At 48.2% G+C, this 23,394-nt stretch overlaps 1 protein-coding gene across 1 annotated transcript in view; it reads right to left on the bottom strand.

The window, feature by feature from the left end:
* Positions 1-23,394, bottom strand: part of TAX1BP1 (Tax1 binding protein 1) — a 1,378,509-nt gene that overhangs the window by 1,335,527 nt on the left and 19,588 nt on the right. The window lies entirely within an intron of this gene.

Raw genomic sequence — 23,394 nt, 5'->3', positions numbered from 1 at the left:
GTATCCAATGAAAAGTTGGTCACTTTACTGAAATGTTGTCTGTCTAGAAATGTAAAAGCGGAGAGTCCTTTTTGGGTGCTGCCTGTGGTGCCTTTCTTCCTCCATACTTGCATGAGGGAGAGGATAGAAAGATGGCAATGTGATCTTCTGAGATAAGAAAGAGATCATCTTTGGTAGAAATTAAGGTTTGACTTTAAGTATAACTTAGTCTTTATGAAAAATGGTTTGAGAGGCTGCCGCGAACGGCATGGCTTCCTAGGAGCTCCTGTCTGGCCCAATGCGCCGTACCTAACATCGCTGCTCCTAGACCCCGCTAAGAGCCAAAATTGATATATACCGTGTCGGCAGCTCTCCTGAGTGTGTCATTTGAGTGGGTCCTCGTGCCGTGGCCGATGTATCATGTTTTTGTCTTATTTACCGATCGGGACCCAATCGAGACCAAGATGGCCGCTGCGCTCCTCAGCACAGAGGATCTGCAATAAGGGAGAAGGGCAAGCGATCTAAACACAACTACGGCCATTGAATGCCCTTAGCACGCAGTCTCCTGCACAGCAACGAACGCTCCAGCCTCGCATACCAAGCAGCACAAGCCAGCGTCACACCTTCCGTCATCGACTGGTCAGCGGTTTGCCTCCCAGAGTCGCGGCGGGATACAGAGTCTAAAGCACAGTGGCGCGGAGTCGCTGCGGTCCGCGGGCCAGGGGCTCCTTACCTTTGTTTGCTGATCTGACCTCTGAAGTATACCATGGGGGGGGGGCCATAAGAGCGACACACGGGTGATACCGCCTGGAGCCTCAATGCATCCGCCTAACAGCGGGCCCCCCACGCCTGACAGCAAGAATCTTTGGCCCTTCTGCTGAGAGCAACCCCGTAGCCCGGGACACGGTCTCCGCCTCAGGAATCCCAGAACTTGCCTCGGAGGGGCCCGCCCGATGAAGGGTTCACCCACAGTGCACGATTGCAGACGAACACCACCACCAGCGGGGCAATCCAGTGCTACGAGCCCCCATTCAATTAATCATCCGCAAGGCAGGTGCTGCAGTAAGAGCATCCCACGAAGCTGGAGTACGGAAGGAGGGAGCCTCCTGGGGCAGAGGGGAGATTCAGCACCTGCTAGAATCCACACCAGCCCAAGTTGCATAAGGTGAGGAGTCGGGAGGGAGAAGGTGCCTCTGCTGACCCGTTTGGGCCACAAAATCATTACCTGCAAGCAATCTTCCTTTAGCATCAAGTGACAATCGCCATTAGATCCAGTCTGGCCCAGAGCCTGCTCCAACATCACCACCTCCTAATCAGTCTCCTCACCGCTGCCCAACGCCTGTCAAGTAGCGCACTGAACTTCAGACTAACCAGCAATAGCTAAATCCTTATGCGCTGACACCCTCCTTCCCTACTCCCCATTGCTGTCAGCCCGGTGGAAATTGGGAGCGTAAAGGGTCAGTGCAAAGCCCTGGGCAACCTACTGCACGAAGTAGTAGCAGAAACCCCTCGCAAGAAGTGCGGCCATATAGATCCACCAGTGGCAAAATGTCAAAAAGTGGGAAGACGGCCAAACTAACAGATATTGCCACCCTTATGGCTAACTCATCCACTGAGAGATCTAGAAAGATGGACCCACCAGAGGACCCCACCAAGAATACTACACCCACCTCAGCCGCGCCTGATCAGAACCTATCACAAGTGGCCACTAAGGCCGATCTTCAAGACCTTTCATCGGCACTAACCAGGGAAATCCAAAAAAGTACAGAGTAAGTCACAAAGAAAATCAACTCTCAAAAGAGTGGTTTAAGTAGAACGCCGAACCACCGAACTGGAATCCGAGGTCTGTGATCAAAGATTTGAAAATTAACATGACAGGGACAGAATATCAGTCCTGGAGGCGAGGTGCAACATCCTGGAAGCAAAACAAGAATATGTAGAAAACCGATCTCGAAGGAATAACATCCGCATTCGGGGAATCCCATCCTCTATCCCAGACGCAGAACTGAAACCCTATGTCTCGGATCTACACCGGTTCATAATCACTCTCCCAGATGACTCACCTCTGGAGTTGGACCGGGTGCACAGAACAATCCTGAGGAAGACATCCAAGTTCCCCCCGGATGTCCTGGCGAGAGTACACTTTTTCCAAATAAAGGAGGAAATCATGGGCGAAGCGAGACAGATGCGCCAAATCACCTTTCGATGAGCTACAATATCGCTATACCAGGATTTGGCGAACTCAACTCTCCAAAAACAGAAAATTATGCATCCACTAACAGAGTGGCTACGCGAAAGGAAGATCCCATACCAATGGGGATTCCCAACCTCAGTGAGATTCATATGGGAGGGATCCCAGAAGCAAATTCAGTCACTGAAAGAGGCAGACAAATTTATGGGCCGTAGAAGAACAGAGGAGGATTCTGAACCCAAAGAACTAAATCAACCCCCCCCTTCCAAGCAAGCCCCTGGCGGGAGAATGGTCAGAAGCCAATAGGCGACGCAGACTCCAGGGTCCCCCTAAGAAAGATATCAACACGGAATAAAGATTTTCCGGTATCGCCAGAGATTACAGACTCTCCGGCCACAGGCAATTATTCCACCTGAACTATAACGAGGCAACCCCTCAGGGAAAATTATACACAACTATTTTAACAACGCGGGAGCACCGCCTAAGCGCCACCATACTTCACTTCGGCGGCCCAGTTGGCCAACAGCAAGCGCATTGGTGCCACCAGTTTTCCCAGTGGCAGTAGGATGACGTTTCCCCTACCAGTTCAATACGGGGAGGGATGGGTTAATGGGTTTCGAAAGGACCAATCCAAAGTTTGGGACTCCAACTATCTCAAGCTTCATCCTATCGATCAACGCTACAGCATACAGCAACAGCAGCAGCAGCAAGATATATTCAACGCCGATATAGCTACACAGCACGCTTAACAATCTCACAGCTCCAGGTGGGGGACAAAGTACGATGCATATCCAACACTAAAGTATCAGGTGATGGCTGACACAAGCAAGATACAAATCCTCTCATGGAACGTCCAAGGCATGAACTCACCAAGAAAGCGCAGGTCCGTGGAACATAGACTGGGTCAATTGTCCGGGGACATTGTACTACTCCAAGAAACCCACCTACTACAAGAAGATGAACACCGAATAAAATTTAACATATAAAAAAGCCTATTTCGCCACAGCAGGAAAGAAAAGAGGGGTAGCCATATTATTAAGCCACAGTGTCCCTCTATCAAAGATCACAATAAGAAGAGATCCAGAGGGTCGCTTTCTCTTACTTAAAGGCCTTTTCGAAGAACTCCCCATCACAATCGTCACAGTCTATGGCCCCAACAGATCCCAATCCAGCTTCATCTCGGACTTAATTCCGACAATCCTGGCTTTTCGCGAAGGGCAGCTTATCATCGGCGGAGATTTTAACTCCATGCCAAACCCACAATTGGACAAAACTCTTCCCCCCACAAATGCAGGCTATGCGCAAGCTCTATCCCTAGCTAAACTGTTCAGAGAAACTGAGACTGTTGATGCCTGGAGGCTATTCAATGACAATTTGCGAGACTACACTCATTATTCCAACGTGCATAAAGGATACTCAAGAATAGGCCTGGTCCTAATATCCGGAGTGCTGTACCCATGCCTAAACACTGCAGATATTCATACCTGCAGGATATCTGATCACGCCCCAGTTTCCGTAAACCTAGCCATATCGGGCTAAGAAACCCTTTACAGAGGTATTGGAAATTGAATGACTCCCTACTACTAGACTGTTTCAGAACTGAAGTGGAGATCACAATATCCAACTATTTCAAAGAAAATATCGCGGAGAACTCTCCTATCAACATCATCTGGGACACAATGAAATCTGTAATCAGAGGCTCTCTGATTGGTGCAGGGGCGGAACAGAAAAGGATATCGAACATTGCAGCAACCAAATTGGAAGAAGTGAACCAGCTAAAAGCTGAACTGAAAGTGCGCCACACCAGAAAAACAGAGATCCCAGAGGAAGGCTAAAATAGCTCTAGAAACAGCCAAATCATTAGCATACACAAAACAGTTCTATTACAGTAAGGGGAATAAGGGAAATAAAGTCTTAGCGCAGAAGCTGAAAAAGATTCACAGCCGAAACAACATTCTTAAACTATGGGGAGGAGATGGGAAACTACACTACTCCGAGATAGATCAAATTAATGAACTGGTGAGACACCATAAATCTGTAATGTCCGGAGATCCGACGGTTCTAGACAACTTGCCAGAATACCTGAGGGCTATACCCCCCCAAAGCGCAACACAGCTGGAAGCCCTGGAAGCCCCCATCAATATTGAAGAAACCAACAAAGCCATCAAATCACTCAAATCTACTGCTACTAGACCAGATGGCCTGTCCGCAAACTTTTACAAAAAATATGCCAGAATTCTAGCACCCCAGATGGCCGCCTTATTCAACTCCTTGGCCGCAAGATCGGTCACTGAATCAATGGCCGAGTCGTTTACAGTCCTGCTACATAAGCACAGGAAGGATCCCGAATTACCCGACTCTTACCGCCCGATTTCACTCCTGAACAATGACAGCCAGGAGACTGGGTGCGGTTCTCCCATCTCTAATCGATGGGAGATCAAACAGGTTTCATACCGGGAAGAGGGACTCACGACAACATCAGACGGACAATAAACATAATTGAAAGCACCCACAAAATAAAGGTAGGGATGGCCATTATTTCATTAGATGCCCACAAAGCCTTTGACCGGGTGGACTGGGGTACATTCGAGCAGTTCTTGAGCATTTCGGTTTTGGCCCTAATTTCACCACATGGGTAATGGCTAACTATCAAGCTCCCACCACACAACTGCGGGTCAATGGCATCAGGTCTGGAAGCATACATATATCCAGGGGCACTAGGCAGGGATGCCCACTCTTACCCCTTGTTTTTGCCCTGTCTATGGAGCCTTTTGATGCTAGGATTAGGCAAAACAATAGAACAAAAAGGGCAAACCGTGGGAGACCAAGAATATAAAATTGCATTATATGCAGATGATGTGTTAATTACAGCATCAAACTTGGCAATGTCCCTAGAAGCACTATGGGAAGAAATCAAAGAATGTGTTGCCCTATCAGGGTTTAGGGTGAACCTGGCCAAGTCCTCAGCCTTAGCCATTAACATCTCTACGCAGGAAAGAGTCTTTAGTCCCCCTAACACCAATCCCATGGGCTATAGGAGCAATCGAATACCTCGGGGTGCCCATCATAAAAGACCCACTGCGCTTGTACTCAAACACCATCCCGAAACTAATCAGTGACCTTCAAAACGATCTTAAAAGGTGGAAACAGCATGAAACCTTGTGGTTCGGGCGAATAGCCGCCATTAAAATGAATATAATCTCCAGATGGCTGTACCACTGCACAGCACTACCAATCCATATCCTAGGCCCGGCTCTAAAGGCCCTACAAAAGAAAATACAAGAATTTGTTTGGGGGGGGGGGGACCCTGAATCGGCAAGCGTATTATGATGAGGGGGAAAGCACAGGGAGGGCTGGGAGTATCCGATCTGGCTAGATACACACTAGCCGCTCAACTATCACATGCATTCTCCTGGCTACAAGAGGAAGATTCCCGGAAATGGACACAAATCGAAGAGGCCTGGTGCCCGGTCACGCCCTCTAGTCTACCACACTTACCAAACAAAGCCACAAGCACATAGCGGTCCCCTCTCATCTACGATTGCAACAGTCCGATGCTGGAAAACGGCAGCTCGTAAATTGGGCTTTCGTGGATCTCTGGGTCCCCTAACCCCCATTTTGAATAATCCCGACTTTTCGCCAGGAATATCCCCGTCCGACTTTCGGTCCTCGATAGAGGGCGAGCTGGGAAAAACTAGCGAGTTTCTAGAAGAAGGAGCCCCCATCTCGTTCGAGAGATGCAAAACGAAATTCGGGGTTGGAGAGCGTGAGAGATTCCGCTATGCAGAAATCAGGCACTGGATGTCCCATAGGGTAACCCGAGAAAAATGTTCCAGAGAGTTAACAGCGCTGGAGCTTTCGTTGACAACACCAACCAGAAGAGGTAGGACCTCAAGCATCTATCGCCTACTAGACTGGGCAGACCCCGAAAAAAAAAGAAAGAAATATGCTACAGTGGAAAAAGGACCTGGGGCGAGAAATTTAGGTGGAAGAGTGTGGGAAAATATGGGCGAGATTACACAAAAGCTCTCAATGCATTACAAATAGGGAAGGGGGATATAAACTCTGTTATAGGTACTATGTCACCCCAGCTCAAATCCATAAGGCCAACGTGAATATCCCTGGAACCTGCTAGCGTGGTTGCCCGGTCCCTGCCTCATTATTCCATATGGTATGGACCTGCCCGAAGGCGGAGGCATACTGGAGAGAAATATTAAAACACATCAAAGAAATCTCCGGTCTCTCCATACCTTGGGACCCGGGAATCATTTTGCTGGGTGAAACAGGAGATGGTGCATTTCCAATCTCAGGTCAAATCCCCAGTCTATGCACGCACCTTCTCCTGGCAGCAAAAATCGCAATGGCCCGAATGTGTAAAAACGAAAACAGTCCTTCCATAGCTCTATGATGGTCCAAATGTTAAGACATAGCAGTGGCCGAAAAAAAATCACCGCAATACGAGCTGGCTCCCTGAATAGAACCATGAACATATGGGACCCATTCATGGACTACGCGGCTAAACTCCCAGCCCTCATCAAGAGGCCTCCACTCACCAGATGGCTACAATGCTCCCCACTTTATTAAACATCAAACCCCAGGCAAAGCACTTCAGAAACAGGACTCACATCCACTCGCCAACGGAACGGATCATAGACAATGGACACAAGATTACTGACAGTCCCCTGACCCATCAAACACCGCAAAAGACACCTTACTGTGATGCAACTACCAATTAATGCATTGTTGTGAATGTCGTATTGATCTGTAAAACCCAATAAAGTGTTTTGAAAAAAAGAAAAAAAAAAAGAAAAATGCTTCGAGGAGGCTTACAAGAGCGAGCCTGTAACTCACTCACCCTGCGGGCTGATGTAATAGCCACTAGTAGGATTGTCTTCAAAGTGAGAAGCCTTAGGGGACAAGAATGCAAAGGCTCAAAAGGAATACATGCAAGCAATTTCAGTACTAAAATTAAATCCCAAACAGGGACTTGAAAAGGGACTGGAGGGTACACGTTAGTGAGACCCTTTAGGAATTGCACAATCAATGGAATTTTAAAGTAAGATGCCCCTTCTGAGGCGCGCTTAGAAATAGAAAGCGCAGCCAAGTATCATCTTATTGTACCAATCTGGAGGCCTCGATTGGCCAAATGTAATGGGAAAGAACGTACCATAGGTGTACCACATAGAAATGGATCCACATTCTTATATTTGCACCAGTTACTGAATGTGTTCCAACAACACCGGTAAGATTTTGTTGCTGGCCTTCTGGCCGAAAGCAAAATCTCCATTACGTCGTCCGGGAGGTCCCAAACCTTATATCTCAGCCTCTCAGGAACCATGCCTGAAAGCCGAGTGTCTTGACCTCTGGATGCAGAACCAGACCTTCCTCTTGCGAGAGAAGATCTTGTCTCGGTGCAAGATGTATTGGAGGGCAGATGGACATGTCCAGAAGGTCCGGGTACCATGTCCTCCTGGCCCAATTAGGATCATGGTTTTCCTGAACTTGCTCAACCTCCTGATTACATGAGGAATCACGGGGACTGGAGGAAACATGTATAGGAGTGGAAATTCCCAATATACTACGAACGCGTGCCTGTGAGAATGGATCCCAGGGCCTGCGGGACACACACACGAAGCACAGTCAAAACCAGAGGAACATCAAAACCAAACAAAGGGGGTGGTCCCAGAATTCCCAATACGGATGATGGGGAATGCAGAGTTGGAGGCATCCCAAGGAACAAAGGAGGAAGCAAGAGCAGGGCACAATACCAGAGGACCAAGGGGTGCAGTGAGCTCTGCCAGATGTGAATAAGTAGAAACTCTTACTCCCATAATGCACCTCACGAAGTCCAGCACTTTAAGAAGCCCTAAAAGCCAAAACATTAAAATACTCAGTGTAGTGCTCTTACCATACCATCGGGGCGGGAGGACATCGGGAACGAAAAGAAGGCAAGAAGGGCGGGCACAACAAAGTAAGAATTACATTTGCCAAATAACAGAAGAAACACCAAGAAACGAAAGTGGGAAAAGGGAGGGGTCGAATCGGAGGACTGACTGCACCGGGAGGTGGGATGGATAACACTGGAAGAACATTAAATACTGCAGGTGTGGACTCAAGAGGGGTCTTTTGTTTCCTTTATAGGAGCAGAGCGGAGCCGGAGAAGAGTGGAAGGAGGATGCGGATGGGTGGAATTGGGCTTACTAAGTCCAAGAAAGCCTGGTACCGGAAAACTCTGTATGCCAGACTGAAGGAGAGGAAAAGGCCACAAGACCTGAATTACTTGCAACGTTTGCATAACCGATGTGACGCAAGGTAGGAAAGTGCTTCACGAAGGACTCGGCACCGGGAAACCGGACATTTTTCTTTGCGCTGGAAAGGAATCCGGCGGGCCGACAGACACGTAAGGACTGTGACCGCAGACTCCGTTGAAGCGACCACGTAGAAGGCGTATCGGGCAATTTAGATGCATGGTTTTTGTGTTCAGTTCTTCTCCTGTGAAGCAGCAATCCTGCGGTTAAGAGGAGAGACTCTTTTGTTTACAGCCTGATGATAATTGTTTGCCTGAATAAAAAGGATGTTAATTGAAGCCGGATTGCTGTGTCCTGCCTACTGTTTAACAGTCCGCTAGAGCTCCTCTTGCAGAAAATTCCCTTGAGTAGTACAGTTCGCACTTCCTATTGAACTGGTCGAGAACAGATAAACTTGTGGGGTTCCCCAAAGGGTGAAGATCTCTTGAAGGACTTGTGAGCTAGTACCCACTCGTGGGACACTGTGCTCTGCCTGCTCAGAGCATCCGCCTGCGTGTTCTGTTCTCCGGCTAGGGGAACTGCAGACAGAGAGATTCCTTCTTGTATTACCCAGAACCAGAGCTGTATTGCCTCTCTGCACAGTGGTAGTGACCCTACGCCTCCTCTCTTGTTGAGGTAGTACATGGCCACTGTGGTGTCCGTCATTATTAGGACACTGTGTCCACGTACAGAGGGCAGAATCCAAAAGGTTGAAGTGTAGTTTGGACTCCGATTGAGACCAACGGCCGGTAATTGTCAGATCGTTGGTATGAGCTTCCCACTCTGTGAGTGAGGCGTCCGTCACTACCGTTCTCTCCGGCCATGGTTGCCAAAAAGATTCTCTCTTGCGAATATTGTCCTTGCAAGCCCACCATAGCAGATCTTGAGCCACTCTGGCCGGAACTTGCAAAAGATCTGACATATTCCCCAAAAATTGGGACCATTGAGTCCTGAGGGCCCATTGAAGGGATCTCATTCTCAGTCTGGCCTAAAATGCAGGATGCCATGAGGCCGAGTAACCTCAGAAAATCAAAGGCCAGCAGATGCTGGGCATTCTGGAACTTTCTTACCATCTGCAGAATGTGATGAGCTCTCACCTTGGGAGGCAAGGCTTTGCCCGAGGAAGTATCCAGGACTGCTCCGATGAATTGGAGTCTTTGGAATGGTTATCGTATTTGACTTCTTGTAATTGGAGGGGGAATCCCAGTCTGTGTAAGAAGTGGCAGATCATGCTCAGATGTTCCTGAGCCTGTTCGGGTGAACGTGCCCTGATTAACCAATCGTCCAGGTAAGGGTAGATATGAATCCCACCTCGCCTGAGACTCGCTGCCACTACCGCCATCCGCTTGGTGAAAACCCTCTGTCGGAGGTCAACCCGAATGGCAGAACTCAAAACTGATAGTTGGAACTGCCAATCGCGAACCTCACGTACTTTCTGTGCTTGGGATGGATCGGTACATGAAAGTAAGCCTCCTGAAGGTCCAATGATACCAACCAGTACTGGAGTTGGAGAGCCTGAAGGATCTGAGAAAGGGTTACCATCTTGAACTTGTCCTTTCGGAGGAACTTGTTCAAGTTTTCAAGACGGGTCTCAATCCTCCGTACTTCTTTGGGATGAGGAAGTATGGGGAATACCAACCATCCCTTGTACCTCTGCGTAACAGGTGCATGTTCTATTTCACCTTTCTCTAGCAGGGTAAACATTTCCTGCAACAGGAGCGGATCTGTAATTTTGAAAGAGTTGTATCCCGGTGGATGGTCTTGAGGCCTCTTTTGAAAAGGAAGGCAGTAACCTTGAGCCACTGTTTCCAGTGCCCAAGCATCTGACGTAATGCCCCGCCATTCGTTCAGATGCTGAGAGATCTTGCCTCCCACCGGGGTCTTGTGGATCAAGGCCTCAGAGTGGCTTTGCGGCGGCTGAGGGGACAGATGCCGCTGCTGGGGCTGATCTAGCACCCTTTCCTCGTCCACCCGAGGACATTTTCTTTGTCCTCTATGACTAGCCTGTGCTTTTCCTCTTCCAAATGAGGAATAAAAAAGGAAAGGGACGACCCCTCCAGGAAGATGAGCCTGAGTACGAGTCTTGCTGAGGTCGTCGTATGGAGGCTCTAGATGACTTAGCCGCCACCTTGGAGGTCTGCAGCTTCTCCAAACTTCATCTGCCTTGCTGCCGAACAACCTCAAGCCGTAAAATGGCATATTAAGAAGTCTGGCCTGCACATCCGGTGCAAAGCCCGACTTTCTCAGCCACGCAAACCTGCGCAGCCCTGTGCTAGACGCCATGGACCTGCTGATACTGTGAGCAGTGTCGAGGCATTCCCCCATAGCCTCCTTTCCATCTTTCACAATGGCGAGGAAGCCGTCACACTCCTCGCCCTCAGGAATGTTTTCAGCCACTGCACTAATACAATCCCACAAGGTGTATGTGAATCTTGCAAGGGTACAGGTCACATTTGCTGACTTTAAAGCCATAGAGCTCGAAGAAAAAAATATATTTCGAGACCAGGCATCAATTCATTTATCATCCCTATCTGGGGGAATAGAAAGGTATGCAGATTGTCTAGTGGATGTAGCTGCTTGGACTACTAAGCTCTCAGGTGCAGGATGCTTAGTTAAATAGTCAGGGTCAAAAGAAGGTTGTATTTCGTAACAACATTTTTGTTCACCTCTGGTCCAGATTCTGGGGTTTCCCATGCAGCCATAACCTTTGTCTGAAGTGCTGTGTGAACGGGAAGAACAGGATCCTTTTGAGGAACTTGACATGTCCGTCATGTCATCCTGTTCGTAAGTGGGTGAATTTCTGTTCCACCACATTAATTCCACCACCCTACTCATAATATTTCTATATGTTTATTGAATTTATATAGCGCTTTAAGCCAAAGCACTTTACAGTAGAACAGGTACAAAAGTGAGAGAAGCATATTTACAAACATGAAACAAGTCATTAGAACAATATGTAGAACAATTTACTAGGAGGAGGGGGGAAGTGGGGGAAGCGGAGGAGAGGGGGGGTAGGTGATGGGGGTTACAATGTCATTTTTGAGGTCAGGGGAGTGGAAGGAAGGGGTAGGTGGAGGGGAACGGAGGGGGGGAGGGGGAGTGATCTTGTGTCCTCAAGGCCCCCAAGTGGTTTCAGTGACCGGTTTAAGGTCTGCATGATCAGCAGGGTCAGGAGTGTCGAATTCCAACTCAGGTGATGTGTCTATACCACTAGCTGTTTGTAGACAGTAGTAGAGGTCAGACATTTTGGACCGAGGGTCAATTAATTCTTCTGGGACATCCCTTGTACCATATTTTACCCCAAAAGGGGAAATCTCCTCTTCAGAGGATTGTTCCTCAAAAATAGAGGCCCTAGACTTGAAAGTCTTTTCGTTGCACAGGGTGAAACATTTTACCCGTGGTTTGTGAAGGCATTGACCTTGGTTTCGCCAAAGGCGTCGATATTGGTGCCGGAATCAATGTTGCCCTCGACAAAGGCATCAATGGTGTCGATATCGTTGAAGCTGGCTTCAATAAAGTCGAAGGAGCCTTTGATGTAAGCCCCGTCGAGGAAGGTGTCGACGCTACCTTCGACACTGGCATCGAGTAAGTCTTCGACAGATGCGTCGAGGAGACCTTCAACAGACTTCGATAACGGTTTGTCACGGGAGGCCATTTTGTCTGGTGTCGCCTTTGGTTTATGCACCGATAGGCCTGTCTCGCTCTTCTTATGGAGGTGTCGGAGAGGTTTCTCTCGCCCCTTCAATGATTTTTCGGCAGATTGAGAGCATCTAGCCTCTGACCTTCCTCTGTCATGTTTAGAATGAGCCGGGGCATGGGCTTCACATGATTTCTTCAAGTGGGTCTGGGCCGTGTTATCGAAGATTCGCATAATCGAGGCGCTAAAAGCCTCCCATTTTCTAGGGGAATCAGGTTTTGATGGACAGGTGATAACCCCTGTATCAAAGGACGACGAAGAAGAGGGAGATCGGTGACGCCTCTTCTCCGCCTTCTTTGAAGACGACGACAAAGATTTTCTTGACCGACTCCTCGACCTAGATTTCTTCGATTTACGTCAGGACTTTTCCCTGGACTCCGAAGCCCTTATTTTTCTTCGAAGATTGCTCCCCCACTGCCAATTTACCTCTTCGTTCCTTGAGAGCTTTATTCGTCATAGCCCGACAGGAACCTCACTCGTCAACTCGATGGTCCAAACCGAGGCAGCAGAGAAACTCGATGGGGTCAGTTATAGAAATTTTCTTCCTGCAATCCCGGCACTTTTTAAAGCCAGTTTTAGGGGTAGAAGGATTAGATGAAGAAGACCTCTCGAAAGACTGAAGCGCCATTTTCGTACACACGGAGCAAAAGCTTTCGGAAAACGGAAGTGAAGCCAATGGGCATGGCTCAAGCCATTTATACTACGGATGAGGTCGACACTCTACGGCAGCTCTCGAGGGACGTCGACGGCACGACATCGAGCACAGAGCCCTCTGGTGTGGAATTTTTTTTTTCCGAAGCAGCAAAGCTGACAATACGAATATCTAAGATGAGGAATATGTGGGAGGACACAATCCATTCGAAAGGCGGATTTCTTGAACCATGACAATATCAATATCCAAGTCCTTCAGCAGGTGAAAAAAGGTGCCCTCTTATTCACAGAGTTGAGCACCCTGACAATCAAGGTGATGACCTTCAACAAGACGTACATGAAACCATAACTTGTTTCATTTACTTCACGTCCGCCATCTTCCCCAAACAGCCCTCAACTCTTTCCACCCCCACCAAAACCAGCAACCCCCTCCTCAAACTATCAAAAATCCCCAATTACCATTCCGACTGAACCCGGATTGGTTGTGTCACCAGACCGAACTGACAGGAAATAGTAAAATAAAAAATATTTAACCTGAAATGATAGATCACAGGTAATATATTGACTCAAATAAAGAAAATCGAAAAATGAAATGGCCTTGTGTGGACCCCTCAGAATAACCATTACACCCTTCAAAGGCAGTTGGCTAGTGCTATCCATTAAAGCATAGTTAAATGACCAAAGAGTGTGCCACAGAATAATTGCAAAATAGTAAATCCAGATATATAGAAGATAAAGCGGTGCAATAAGCCACCCCTGTGCTTAAATTACCTGTAGAGCCTGCACATAAATTCCTGATAATAATGTAAACGATGGAGATCAAACAAACCATAACGGTAAATAGCAGTGGAGCCTAGGATCCCGGCCCACATATAAACAAGGAAGAAAAAGACAGATGCATCTCAATATCTGAAGATTTACAAATGTAAACATACAAGTACACAGTCAGATAATATCAGGTCCAAATTGCTTACAACTTACAGAACAGATCATTCAACAGAAACATTTCTCCCAAGAGGTATATTGGTACAATACAAAAAAATAAATCTTCAATTAACAGGTCATCAGGAATATAAGCATATTACTCATCATACATGGATTTAATTCCCAAAGAAAACTGACAAAAAATGTAAAGAGCATTTCATTCATCCCTTTCGGGAATACAGTATCCAGAACATCTCCCGCTGAAGTAATTTGTGTTCCAAATTCCCCTCTCTATAGGTCACTAACCTTTTCAAGTGTGTTACAGTATGCCCTTTTCAGTAAAATTATGTGCTACAGAAGAATTTACATTGCTTTTATGCTCATTCCAACTTTACAGGTGGTCTTTCTAAGAAACACTTTTCCGCATGGGCAGCGAATTCAATAAATAACGTTATTGGTATTACAACTCGCATAAGATTGAAAATTAATCTTTTCATCAGTGCACAGATGATGGAAAAAAATTCACCTCTGATTAGACATTCAGTTGCACAAGACAAAACAAGGAAATGTACCCTTTCTATGTGTATCAAGATATTTAGGTATTTTTCCTAATCCTAAGACATTTCCCAAATGATCCCTATTGCTGAACGCAAAAACATGTAGTTTGGGGAACAACTTCTTTAGCAATGCAACATGTGTAAATAACGTCCAATGTTTTCTGAGGGTGCTCCTAATGCGGTTGATTTGACAAGAGTAATCCATCACATGAACCATTGATTTCCTCTTCTCAACAGATTTTAGCAACAGAGTCTCTCTAGCGAGAGATAGGGCCTTCTCTTTAGCATCATTAAGAACGCCACTTGTTTAACCTCTATCAGAGAAATCCTTTAGCATATTAGAGATTTCCACATCAAATGCTTTGGGGTCAGATACAATCCTTCTACAACGTACAAACTGCGAGTAAAGAAGGCTCCTTAAAATACGTGGTGGATAAAAGCTTGCTGCATGTAGAAAATTATTTCTATCATTTGGTTTGCGATAGATTGTGGTACAGAGCTGATAATTCTTCCATTTTACGAGGAAATCCAAATAATGAATACCCGCATTATAAATGTCTGCTGTGAATTTAATACGTGGATGCCTAGTGTTCAAATAATCTAGGAACTGATCAAACTCTGTAATAGAGACAGTCCAAACTCCAATGATACCGATGTAGCAACGCCACATTTTCAACTTATTCAACCATAACACATTGTGTAATACATTTGTCTCAAAGTGAATTATGAATGCATTTGCATAGCTAGGCCCATAGGGCCTCATCATAGTGCCAGATGTAGGAAGGAAAAACACAATTTCAAATTGAAAGAAATTATTGTAAAGTATGACACTACACCAACCCTCAATCTCTGTCCATTGAATGTTGTCTAAAATCATATGGAATATGAATTGTTCATATATATATATATATTTGTTCAATAGTGCATATACTTGACTGAGCATGCGCGAGCCGCGCATGAGGAGCCAATTGCATCGGCTCCCGGCGGCCGCGGTAAAATAGCCTGAAAAGACTCCATTTTTGAAAATCCACTCGACCTCGAAAAGTATTGAAGCAGCAGCAGACCTATCCAGGCAACAACTGCTGCAAGCTGGGGCACAATCAGACCTGGGAACACGAGAAACGTCCCTGTGTCTACCAGCGCAAGACTTGCCGCCATTGCTGGGTGGATGAGAGTGGCTGTTCTGCCCCTCCCCCGGGCTTTCGTGGTCTTTGAGGCCCCGGGGAGCGGGTGAAGCAGGGACAACATCGCACCGACACCATCAGACTACCGCCCGGGGCCCCTCCCCCCTGCTGGACTCCTAGCACGGAGACCAGACGAGTGCCGACGTCCGAGGCTGCCGCGACCCTGTCCCCTGGGAAAGAACCACCTTGTCCATACGGCGGCCGGACACCTGCAACGCGCTGGCCGACAGGACACCGACAGCGCAAGACACCTACTCTGCGCTGCCTGATCCGGCATCATAAACTGAGGCGATACACGCATTACGGAGCAGAAACCCCTCCGCCCTCCCCCCTCACCCCCCCATCAGCGAGACTGCAGCACCTGGGGTTGAGACACAGCACGAAAAATGGCAACACGGTTCCACGCTCCCCCAATTGCACCAACAAGGTACGTGCAACCTCCCCCCTCCCCCCAACACTGCGAACGACTGGACAGTGTCACTGTGGAGGCGGCACACCCTCTTTAAAAAAAGATCTGCTTGAGGGGGGAACGGAGCAGCAGGGACTGAGGGCGCTCCCCTCCCCCAACAATATAAGCACCTTGAGCCTGTGACAGCGCCTGCAGCTTCCCCCCCCACACTGCCCAATCGATCAGGGGCCCAGAGAACAGGCAACAAGGCAGCATCTGTGGGACGGAGGCCCCTGATGCACGGATCACAGCCCTGCAAGCATAAAGTGCTGGACAAATACTCCACAGGGGGGAGAAAACTCCAGATGAGACCACGCATTGGGGTAAACCCCAAACTTTACCGGACCAACCCAGACCAGGGATCCTGGGAACCATTAACGGCAGGAGAACCCATTGCCACCCCACAATCAGCAGTCTCAGGGGAGGTACCATTTATAAAAGGTAGCGCGCACATCGGGGTGCTGGTGGCCAACGACGGAGGCTGCTGCCCTCTACACCCTACTCATGAAAAGAACATAGTCAAGGCTACGTGCATGGCCCTTGCTTGGGCGTACCTGCGGGCACCCCAAAGTGGGCCCACGACCCCCCAATAGATGCAGCGGGCCAACTACAGCAAGGGATTCGCTCCCAGCAGCCAAAGTAATCCCGCGGGCGATCCGGAACAGGGACAGAATCGTGAAGGATGTCCACCCCAATTCAGACTCCACGATAACCCCCTGGGGGGCATCAACACGATCCACCCAGACTTCACGCCTCGCATGAATCACTGACTCCGCTATGGGCAAGGACAAGGCTAAGAGGCAACCACTACAAAGCAAGATGGACCTCTACACAGTGGGCCCCCCCCCCCCCCCACCTGGAGATACAAACCCCAGCGGAAGCGGAAATCAGGGAAGAGACTCAGGACCTCCAGCTCTCCCTGAGCGACTTAATGAAGGCAATTGGGGTCTCGAGAACATCGCTGGAACTCAAAATTGGTGGAGTCTCCACGGAAGTATATCTCCTGCGCCAAGATCTCCACAACTTGTCCAGAGTCGGCTAAGCAGAACAAAGAGCATCGGAGACAGAAGACAACGTTCGTCATTTCGGACAACAACTTGCCATAATTGCCCAGAAAGTCAACCAACTTGAATACCGCGCCGAAGACAGCAATGGTAGGGCATGTTGCAATAACCTCAGGATTCTTGGGATTCCGGAAAAAGAGGAGGCCCCCAGTGTCAAACTATTTCTAGAAGACTGGCTGACTCATTATCTTTGCCCCCAAAAAACTGTCAAAGTTCTTCTCCATTGAAAGTGCCCATAGGGTACCCACCGGGCGGCACACCCCAGGAGCCTCGCCCAGAACAATAATTGCACGCCTCCTCAATTATCGGGACCGAGACGCTATCCTACAGATGGCACGGGCCTCAGGCCCAATCACATACAACGGATACAGAGTGGGGATCTACCCGGATTATACTAAGGAGGTTCAAAAGGCCCGCCAGTCTTTTGACTCAGTCAAGAAGAAACTTCAACCCCCGTCAATAAAGTATGCGCTCTTCTTCCCGGCGATGTTCGAGGTCCATCACAAGGGCATGACCCATCTATTTCACAACCCCAAAGAAGCATGGGAATGGCTCGAAACGCAGATCCTCAATGGGCCCGCGGCCTGACGCTCGCCCTCCTGACCGTTCGCACGGAAACCCAGGTCCGGACAGCGCTTGCCACCCTTAACTCGGGTGGACCCGGATACCGAGTCGCCACAGCGCCCCGCCAAAAATCCCACAGAGAACTGATGAGGTCTGGGCATCATAGAACCGGATCTGCAATGTAACATTATGGAAACTCCATCCTAGCGGCCGCCGCCCTCCAGGCAGCGCAGTCTCGACCGCAGTCCAGGTGACCCTGCAGAAGTTACTACCCTAGTCCGGGTCATCCCGAGGAAGTAATGTTTGGGCGACAGGTGCTCCCATTTTGGGGGGGGGTGTACCAGCAAGGGGGGGGGGTTAAGGGTGTAAGTAATAAGAATCACAGGATGAGGAGGCATAACACCGACATATCCTGGCAGGGGAATCAAACACTGTCTACAGGCGGGGCCAGTGACATCCGAGCTACCCAGTCATCAGCCACACAAACACAGGGCAACCCCCAGAATTCTCCCTCTGGTGAATACCTCTGCGCACTTTGGAAACACAAGGGACCACCATTACTCCTTCCAGATGGCCCATTAAGTAACCCACGCAGACAGAGTAAACACCAACACGCTATCCTTACTGTCCTGGAACGTTAACGGCCTCGGCTCCAGCCTGAAACGAAGATTGGTGCTCCAGTATCTCAACTGGTATTCACCCGACATAGTTCTCCTCAATGAAACACATCTGATTGGCACAAACACCAACTTTTTCAAACAATCCAATTACCCGCATACCTATCACGCCAGATTCACAAAAGGCGCCAGGGGTACGATGATACTCGTCCATAAACTAGTCCCCCTACAGGTCAGAAAAGTCAGAACCGATCCTCAGGGCCGCTATGTGATACTGCTTGCTGACATCTGGGGTGAGAAATGGGGCCTCGCCGCAATGTATGCCACCCCCCCACGCTCACGAAAGAACTGCTGACCGAACTGCGGAACTTGCTCCTGGAAGAAGAGGCCAACCTGTGGGTGGTAGGAGGAGATTTCAACGAAGTGATGGATGTCACAGTCCATAGGTGGAGGCCGACCCGCTCTGACATCGCTTGCCACGTTCGCCGAAGCACAGGGGCTAACAGACACATGGCGCTCCCTCCATGGTGACGAGGCTGGCTTCTCTTTTTTTTCCCGGCGTGCATAAATCATTCTCAAGGATTGATTATGCCTTCATCCCCCGTAGCACAAACCAAAGACTTCTATCTGCTGAATTCCTCGCAAGGGGAATTTCGGACCACTCTCCGCTCCTTATAACCATGAAGAATGCCTCCCAAAGCCCGGATCGCAACTGGCGCTTGAGCACATACCACTTGCGGCTCCCTGAAATCGCAGAAGAACTGGAAAAAAAGACTGCAGAATACTTCGAAATAAACGAAGGCTCAGTGGAATGCCCGATCTCGATATGGGAGGCATATAAGACGGTCCTCCGTGGAGAAGCTATCTCGGCGGTTTCCGCCCACCTAAAACCACATGCCCGAAAGGTCAAGGAAGCAGAGGCACAAGTCCTGGAATGCAAACGGCAAATCCTAGCACACAACACTCAAGAAGCAAAGGAGGCCCTGATCACGGCACAAGATGCCCTCAGCAATATAGCTCTGGACAACGCATGAACAGCCCATCAGCTAGTCCGGAGCCAAATTTATGAAAGAGGTGATAAAGCAAATAAAACCCTGGCCTGGTTGGAGAAACGTGAGCAAAATAGAGGACATGTGCATGCTATCAAATCTCCGGAGGGAACATTGCTGACGGAAGACTCCGACATAGTGGAAGCATTTGCGGCTTACTACTAGAAACCCTATACTTCGCCCACCTGAAGCCCTGCACTCGAGCCCTCTTGCTATCGGGACCGGATTGAGATCCCGAAACTCTCACAACACCAATCAGACCTCCTGAACGCTGAAATCACGGAGAATGAAATACAAGAGGCGCTCGCAAAGCTTCAACCCGGGAAGACTCCGGGCCCCAACGGCTTCCCCACAGAGACTTGGAAATGCCTCGGTGGCACACTATCGACTCATATGCACTGCATGTTCCTACGTAATAAAGAACAAGGGGCACTTCCCCCGGACCACAGAAGGGCGTGCATAGTTGTCATACATAAAACTGGAAAGCCCCCAGAGGAATGCGCCTCCTACCGTCCCATTTCACTGATCAACGGAGAAGCCAAGGTCCTCCTAGACAAGAGACACAAACTCTGCAACCAATCATCAACACAAGGGGAAGTGTCACTTTTCCAAAATTTAAGAATGTTTCTTAGCAAGAAGAAGGGCTCTATATGTCCAAAACAGTTTACTGTTAGACAATACTTGAGGGAAATGGGCCCAACACAACAGATTGACCCAAAACCAGGTCTATTCTCTGATAAAAAAGCATCCCAGAATAACAATCTTTCTACACAGCCACAACATATGGAACGTGGTGCCCACTTCTCTTTTACAGTTCCAACAAATATCCTCATACACAGCTTACACAAGTACATCTTCCAAGGGGACCAGTACAAGTAATGATTAATTCTCTGTTGCGTATACCTTAGTTCTAAATCAACTTTGTATGTAATCGGACCCGTGCATATTCGGTTCCATTCAATATCAGACAATATGCAACCCAAATCGGATTTCCAATTTCGTCTACCACACTGCACTGTTAATTGGGATGTGGGAGAAGTAACCAACTCATATAAAAAGGTAGATGCAGCTAGAGGCATGGTCTTGGAGAGGTGCATAATTGCAGGCGGATCATGCAATGCAGCATTCATTGGTGAAAAAAGTATAGCAAAGACTTATTTCAGAACATTGTAATGACTGATTTGCAATTGCTTTCAGCTTGTATTTAAAGTGCAATAACTCAACGTCCACCATGTTCTGACCATCATGGACCTGACCAATTCTCCAAATATCTGCTTTTTGCCATGAAATCGATGATACAGCATAGTTACCCTGCTTCACAGCCAGGTTTTTCCACAGACTATTGCCTGCACACAAAAGGTATTTCTCATCTCGAATCTCATTACTTTTACGCCATTCCTTCACAGCAAGCCTTATAAAAGGTGGAGTCGTACCAACCGGCAACCTTTTTTATGTGAACAGAATAACATCTAGGGGTGTGGGTAAAACAATTTTAATCCGGCCTGCACAGTTAATTTGGTCAGCCAACAACCAACAATGCAGTGTCCACATGGTAAATACAGTGTGGTAATGTTTTATGTCTGGATAACCAAAACCACCTAGATGCACCAGTCTCTGAAGGGCATCTTCCTGGATTCTGGCACAACCTCCTCCGCACCCCCCCCACACAAATCTATTCAAGGACTTCTGAATACTCACTCAATAATAGAGTATTTGGGAGTGGCAGAGGGAGCATACTAAATATATATAATAACTTTGGGAGTAGGGACATCTTCCCTACATTACCTTTACCCCATGGAGTCAATTTTAATTTCTCCAATTTACAGCACAATCTATTTATTTCTTCAATTTTCAGGCGAATATTATTTACAAGCAGATTCAATATCTCTACTGACATGAATGCCCAAATACTTAAGTCCTAAGTCTGCCCACACCTCTCAGTCCACATCAAATAATCCCCTATTACATGAAAGCGATATGAGGAAAATAAGAGTCTTTGTGACATTTACTTTATAATTAGAGAAGCAACCAAATTGCTGTAATGTCAATAGAGGTTCTGGGCAAGAGCGCTCTGGATTTGAGATTAGGACCAAGAGATCACCTGCATACAAAAAGGACTTTTTAGACATAATCCCTAAACGGAATACCCATTATACCTGGATGATTCGTACGGAGGCCCGGTGGAGAAGAACATGGCTGCATACCCTTGCGAATCGGAATGTGAATAGTTAGACAGCCCAAAGTGTACCCAAAATGGCCGTTGAGGCACCCCGACGAGAAGCGGGGGATGCCCGCAACCATCTGAACTATAAGGAGCAGGAGTTAAGCCTCCGGTGAGGGCTACAGGACAATCAGTCTGGTGAGTGACAAGGTGGCCCCAGAGTGGAGGGAAAAGAAGATTGAAGAGGGGCCGCGCATATATGGTGAAGTTCACCTGCTCGTTGTGAAATGTACGGAACATCAGGCCGGGATACGGCTGTGAGGCATACTGTGCAGTGGTGCGAGGTGGGGAGGGAGAAGCCGGGAGACGGGATAGAAGCACGAAAGGGGCAGACCCAACAGGGCAGCGAGCTGGACAAGGACGATCTGATGGCCCCGTGCTAACCAGCTTGGAAGACTGGAAGGCCACCACTTGGAAATCCGGAGGTAAGAGCGAGTAACAAGGGGAAACAGAGCAAGTGGACCATCGCGAAATGGGGAACAGAGGTGGGAGGCGAAGACGCAGCCATTGACCTTGGAGCATCACCCCCCCACCCCGTAATGCGCTTGCCATCCTGGTGCCTATGGAATAACTGGAGATTTCGCCGCCATTGAACTGTTCCACTGCGCTTCCCATGTTGCTTCCTGCAGCATTCTAGTCTTTTGGCCTCTTTGGACGTTTCCTTCCTTCTTAACCACGTTCCTCACTTCCGTCTTTGCGTTGCAACCCTTTCAGTACTTTTGGTTTTGGGTCCCACGCTAAGTTTTCTTGTACGAGTCTTTTGGTGTGCTTTTCCGAACGTTCCCTCTCCTTTACGTCCTTTTTCTGTGGTTTTTCTTTCGTATTTCACAAACCGCTCCCTTTCTAATGGGTCTTGCTCCATTCTGGCGATATCTTTTTGTATAATACTTACAATTTACCTTTGCCTTTCTTACTCGCTCTTGTATTTCTTTCCGTTTTCCTTTCTGCTCCTTTTCTTTCACTCCGCTTCGGTCCAGCGTACCACCCTGCTACCTCGGTTCTCCCTTGCCGGCGCTCTAGTGCTACCGAAGTACAGGGAATTTTGTTGACAGTCTTCTTACAACCATTGCTGATGGTATACTTGTATTGACTATCCACCTACTCGCAGAGTATTCAGTCCAACTGAACCTTTTCCGACTTGACACTACATTCCAGAGCATCTATCCTACGAACAACTTGCAATTTTGCAAGACCATTTCTTCAAGAGTATTCTATGAACAACTTTGCAATACCATTCCTTCAAGAGGTTCTTTTAGCCATTGTATTTTGTATTTTATTGATTGGCTTTTTCCTCTTCTCTGGCGTTATCAGAAGGGGGTCCTTTGCCTGCCGTTTACAGTACGGCGGCAAAGTGGCTTTGATCCAAGTAAGGCTGTATCTCTTCAAGAAAAAAACGATCTGACCTGAGAAGGAAGGGCAAGAAACCACTCATCATCATCAGAAGAAGAAACAGGTGAGGAGGAGGGGGACTTGACTGCATTAAGTGACTCAGAAGTAGAGGTTTGTGTCACCCCCCCTCCTACAATAAGCCACCCCTGGTCCCCTCTTCTTAGATCACGGGTCGGGGGCGGTTGAGGGTATGATCGGGACCGAAGGGCTGAGACCGGATTAAAAAGGGAGAAATCAGGAGTGCACAGGACACCATAACTGCGGGTGAAACAACGTTGGACGAGTTGGCCTGGAGGCCTGGACCGGCCAAAACAATCGAAAGGGGCGTTTCCCATAGCTCCACAATATACACCGGGCACTGGTGTGCGGGGCTACCCACAAGGGCACGACAAACGACTCAAAAGCAAGGAGGAAACGGATTACACCCCTGAAGTTCAAATTTAAACTACGAGTCACAGCCTAACCCCCCCCGCCCAGACATTGGGCAGAACAAGGAAGTAAAGGGGGAGAATAAGGTGGCGTGTGCGACTGAATGCAGAAGCCTGTATAAGGAGGGGTACCAGGGGCTTCCA

This window comes from Ambystoma mexicanum, chromosome 2q, assembly GCF_040938575.1.
Source record: "Ambystoma mexicanum isolate Mex_15411 chromosome 2q, UKY_AmexF1_1, whole genome shotgun sequence".
Classification (NCBI taxonomy): Eukaryota; Metazoa; Chordata; class Amphibia; order Caudata; family Ambystomatidae; genus Ambystoma; species Ambystoma mexicanum.
This window is presented reverse-complemented; position numbering and strand designations above follow the sequence as displayed.